This window comes from Papaver somniferum, unplaced genomic scaffold (assembly GCF_003573695.1).
Source record: "Papaver somniferum cultivar HN1 unplaced genomic scaffold, ASM357369v1 unplaced-scaffold_131, whole genome shotgun sequence".
NCBI lineage: Eukaryota > Viridiplantae > Streptophyta > Magnoliopsida > Ranunculales > Papaveraceae > Papaver > Papaver somniferum.
In genome coordinates this window covers 4,633,068-4,638,561 of record NW_020622270.1, presented here as the reverse complement: position 1 = coordinate 4,638,561, position 5,494 = coordinate 4,633,068, and the positions used below count along the sequence as shown (strand labels likewise).

Here is a 5,494-nt window from a genome sequence, read left to right as displayed (position 1 = left end):
CCTTTGCCTTTATCACCAATCCTCGCAACATTGGCAGGTTCTTCTATTTCAGCAATAATCTTCACACACAGATAGAAATAAGAAATAGAGGCAACAATATACTGTTTAAAATCATAAGAGAATATTTCTTACCTCATCTGTGTATGAGCGAAGAGCTAACAAGGTACTAGCCTTCCCAGTCCTGTGATATCTATCTTTCAGTTTCTGGATCTGTAGAATGTCGCAAGAATCAGCGAACAAAAGAATAAAGACAAATAAAGAAATATAAAGTGGGTGAAACTGGAAGAGACATATCTCTTTCTCCTTCTCGAGCCAAGAGAATACCCAAGGTTGATAAGAAGCGAGATTCTCAGGAAGAACATTTGACCCAGCAATGTAAGGTCCTTTCAGCATCAAGGGAAAAACACACCATTTATCATCTTTGGATTGGCGAAGAGTTTTGTTCTTACTAGAGTGCCAATCAATGTCCTGCATGAGTATTTTAGATTCATCAATATTATCTTTCCTTTTCAAGCGAATACCCCAGCGAGTATTCTATTTCTTCATGGAGATCAATTCATAATTTTCAAAGAAACTCGCTACTGTGTATTTTTCAGCAATTATCTTCAAGTCTGCGAATTTAGGATCCCTAAGTTATTTGGAGTAAAGAGATCCTTTCCCCACTCAATTGAAAGATAGCTCGCGAAAATCCCGAGTGAGCGAGAATTTCATAGAACAGAGGAATATCTGGGTCATAAAGAGGAATGGGGAGACCTGCGAGAATTTGACCTAGCGAAATTATGATTGATTGATCATCACAATGTTGATCAGAGAAAAGTTTGATAGAAAGAATTGACTTGGCACTTTCACCAGGAATGGTAGAAAGTGTGAAACCTTTCTCAGGAAGATCTTTTTGGACATCTTTTAAGTTTTTCTCATGTTTGTGGCCACTTGGAGGCATATCTGAATATAGAGTATGGGAATGAATAAAAAATAAGAAGATTGAAGAGGGAAGAATTACAGTAGCATAACTTACGGAAGAACAGTAGAGTTGCAGAGATGAGAGAATAAAAAGAGAAGAGAAAGTAAAAAGAAAATGGAAAGAAGAGTAAGAAGAATATATAAAGAAGATTTTTTACTCGAAGAAATAAACACCATTAAGGAGAAAAGACGTGAGCGGTTGAAAAGCAGCGGTTACAGAAGACGTGTCAATAAATAGACGGAAGAAAGAATACGTGTGATAAATACAGAATATGAAGAGATGAACAGCTGCGACATTTCTCACATCAATCTCTACTTCGCAGAGAAGATATGGTAAGAGGCACGATGTAGGATCAGAATCTCGCAGCAATAATGCCTCGGCGAAATTATTAACAACACAACACAGCAATGTCGCAGAATAACTTCAGAAACGAAATAATAAACGACGTCAGCTAAATCATGAGAAAAATGTGATGGTCTTGCGAAAATTAGAGAGTTTGCGAGATTAACAGTTGTAAGGTTGCGAGAATGTCGCAATCCATATCCGAAAATAAAAGTTAGATTAGCTGTCATCCACTATGTAAAACTCTATATAAAGAGCCGATCAGCTGTAAAGAAGAGAGAGATCTTTTTTTATTGGTAAACAAGTAAATAGGAGAGAGAAAATCTAGAGCAGTGGTTATTCTTGATTCCTTTATCTTTTCTTGTAAGATTATTCAAAGATTCATCAATAAAATTAAGATTGTTAATCTAAAATGAGTTGAATGTTAATGAAATCTTGTGAGGGGTGAAGTGTAGGATTTCCTGCAACTACAAAGGTAGAATACAAAGTATCGCACACCTCGCAATGCAAGCGAAATGAGAAGAGGCAAAATGTAGGAGTGGAATATCGCACATATCAATAAGTATGCGAAGTAAGGATTATCTGATGTAAGCGAGGATGATCGCACATGGCAAGATTGAAGTGACGTATTGGATGATGTCAGCAAAATCACGAGTAAAGTGTGATGTTCTATACGAGGTATAGTTTGAGAGTGAGTGATTGTAAATGAGCGAACGTATCGCACAGTGATTCTGAAAATAGTGGATCTCTTAGTTGTCATCCACTATGAGGAATCATTATATAAAGGAAAGACGTCATCACGAGAAGGAGAGATCTTTTAGTGAGTGTTAGATAAGAAACTAGGAGAGAGAAAGTTTATTTGGAGAGCAAGTAAAGTCATTGTAAGATCATTGTAAAATCAATATATCCAATTATAATCTTTGAAAGTTAATAAAAGATTCACTATGATTACTTGAATTGTGGTATAGTTATATTGGGGTCTAGTTGTAGGTTTTCCTGCAACTACAATATTGCAGCACCCAATAATTATGGCAAAAACTCCTATTAATATCGCGAAAACCTATGTAGCAAGAAGTCTATTGCTGCACCCAATCTTTATTGGTGCATCAAGAGATTATGCTTTTTTGCCACACTCTTTTCATATTGTTGCTATAACTATGTGGCAAAAGTTTTATTTCGCGGCAGTAAATTATAACTTTTAGCTGCACCTAAAAAGTACCGTGCGTAGAAATTTTCTTTTACAACACCTATATCGAAGGTGTGGCAATATATGGTGTAGCAATAGCTATACTTTCAATAAACTAGTACAACCGTTGCCACGGTGGAAGGGCCGACCGAATAACCTGACGAAACGGCACCACTACATGCTGTGGGGGAATTTTTTTGTAAAAAAGATGCACGAGTACATCCTGCATGCTGAGAGGCCCATATTCTCAAATCTCCAGCGCTTCATTTCTGGGAGTTCAGGCAAAGATGCACGAATACTTTCGACATAGTCCTCCATGAGAACCACTTCTGGAAGGTCTGGTTCAGGGAAATATCGATAGTCCGCAAGTCAATCTTTTTTCCGCATGGTCGCCGTTTATGGCTATCATAAAAGTATAAGCAATCTTAACAAAAATGAGTCGCGAATGCTAAGAAAGTAGCATAGATATTTACCTGAGCTTGAGAGATTACCACCGAACTTGTGTGCCTTTGAACTTTTTGAAAACTTAGCCACCATCTCATGTCAACAGCATTGCGTATGTGAGACTTTCAGTAGTCCAGCTACGTCTTGTGCCTCCATTTGTACCTATGAAGTCTATTCTTTGGAATTTTTAGTCCTGAGCTTTATCAGAACTATCTGGTTGATTAAAAGGTAGTCATCACTGCATGCAATTTTTCCTTTTTATCTGCATACACAGGAAATTTGGAAACATCCACTTCAATTTATGTGCAATGAAAAAATAGAAATCTAAAATCAACATTAAAAAACACTCAGACTGTACCTTCCTGACCAATCATGCAATGAAAGCACTACGTAGGTGCTGGCTGGTAATAGGTTCAGGCTGTATACGACATTGAACATGAGTTTAATCATAGAGATATAGAGGATATGAAACGAGACTATGGAACACAAAAACAAGAAGACAAAACAAAAGTAGTTGTATAAAGACTAAAGAGAGAGCCTGTTGGAAGCTAAAGATTTCAGTTAGGCAGGGGTATTACAGGTAACCGCATTAGGTTGAATACCTGTCTCAGTCAATTTACCAAACATTTCGCATGCAATATCAATCTTTCCCTGTAAACACAACCCTTTGATCAGTGTAGTGAAAGTAATCACATTAGGTTGATACCCTCTCTTTATAATCTCTCCAAAATAACAAAACCCATGATCAGTTTTTCCTAATTGGCAACAACAATTAATCAAAATGCTGAATGTATAGATATTGGGTTTTACCCCAACCAAACTCATCTTCTTATACAACACAATCACATCTAAATAACATTTAATCTTTGATAAGGAAAAACTGTGATAATTTCTCACAATTACATTTCTTTAGTTTAAACGTCAAAACAATAATCACTTCTAAATGGACCTAAACTAAAACAATCAGTGAGTCTTACAATAAGATTATAATAATGTGTATTGGGGATTTCCTTCAAAAATTGGATTTGGGCTTTTAAGTTTGTGTCAGTGGGATTTGAACAAATGAGAGAAAAATCACATAAAAAATCAGTACGAAAAGAAGAAGAATCTAACCTGGTGATAAATAGATCGGAGCAGGAAGAAATAAGATTGAAATCGTACCTTCAATCTCAAAACAAGAACACCCAAAATCTCGTTTTCGATTATTCTCAAATCCCAACTGGAATTGACCAACTCAAGGGTTCATAACCAACACCTTTATTTCTCTGAGATAGAATCGGAAATTTAGATTAGGATTCATGATTTCGACACAAACCCTAACTTCTCTGCTCAATTTCTTTCTTCATCTAGATCTCCTCTATAGGTTTCATGGCTGAAGAAGAAAGAAGGGGGAAAAAAAACAAAAAAAGAAGGAGGTGGCCGGGATTCGATCCTGCAACCTTAAGACCACTTTATCTAGGATATTACTAAACTACCCCACAACAATTAAAACATTTCCAATCTCCGTGTCCTTTTTTCTGCCCACGAAATTTACGTGATTATCCTTTATCTTGTGTTGTATTTACGCTAGTTTTAGTAAGAAATAGAAACATGGAGGGGCTCTTTAGTCTTCTCACTGTTGATTGAAATCTATTTGGGACACCAAAATCCAATCTTTTTGTGTTAAATTGATGACTTACAATTTACAACTAGTACAACTGTTGTCACGTTGGGAGTGTTTGGGCTGTCAATGGATAAAAATCCGCCGGATATTGGCAATACCGATAAGATTAAGGTTAAGGGTTATCGGATATCCGGTATCCGATAATATCCGTCGGAATTCAAAAATTCCATATCGATAAGGTTAAGGATAAGCTATCGGATAATATTCCGATAATTTCCGTTATCTACTCATGATACAAAAAATTTCCAATAATTTCCGATATTTTCCGTTGATATTGAATAATTTCCGATAATTTCCGTTAATTTCCGTTAATATTCGATAATTTCCGATATTTATTTAGGAGAGACGTAATCAAATGGCTAAAGAGTAAACCTAAAGAGTATTAGATATCGAAAATTTCCGAAAATTTTATGATATAGTTATACACTAACGGTATCGGATATTAACCTAACGGAAACTCCCTTAACCAGTACCGTTATGTTAATGAACGGATATCCGATACGTTAAGGTTATCGGATATCGGATAACCGTTATGTCGGATATTATCCTAATGGAATCCGGATATTCGGAAACGGCTACCGGATATCGAATATCCATTGACAGCCCTAGGGAGGGCCTACCGAAGAATTTGACGAAACGACACCACTGCCCCCATTTTAGAAAAAGTGATACTTTCGCTCAAAAAAGTGATACTTTCGCCCCCTTTCAGAAAAAATGATACGTTCGCGCTGTTTCAAAAAAATTGATACTTTCACCTCGTTTAGAAAAAGCGATATTTTTACTTTTTCTGAAACTGAGCGAAAGTATTAACTTTTACGGAAACGGCCTGAAAGTATCAATTTTTTAACTCACTCCATACTAAAAGTTGACCGGGATTATGCCGGAAGTTGGACGGGAA

General features: G+C 36.4%; 1 long non-coding RNA gene across 4 annotated transcripts; it reads right to left on the bottom strand.

Moving 5' to 3' along the window:
• Positions 1-2,268: 2,268 nt before the first annotated feature.
• Positions 2,269-4,331, bottom strand: LOC113332543. 4 transcript variants are annotated; one of them, XR_003351576.1, is made up of 5 exons: positions 4,047-4,331; positions 3,536-3,584; positions 3,292-3,351; positions 2,963-3,195; positions 2,269-2,891 (listed from the first exon to the last, which is right to left on the bottom strand). It is a non-coding gene; the product is annotated as an uncharacterized LOC113332543 (long non-coding RNA). The 4 variants fall into 4 exon arrangements; XR_003351577.1 differs by having other exon boundaries at positions 4,095-4,330; XR_003351578.1 differs by having other exon boundaries at positions 2,269-2,827; positions 4,047-4,328.
• Positions 4,332-5,494: the final 1,163 nt, after the last annotated feature.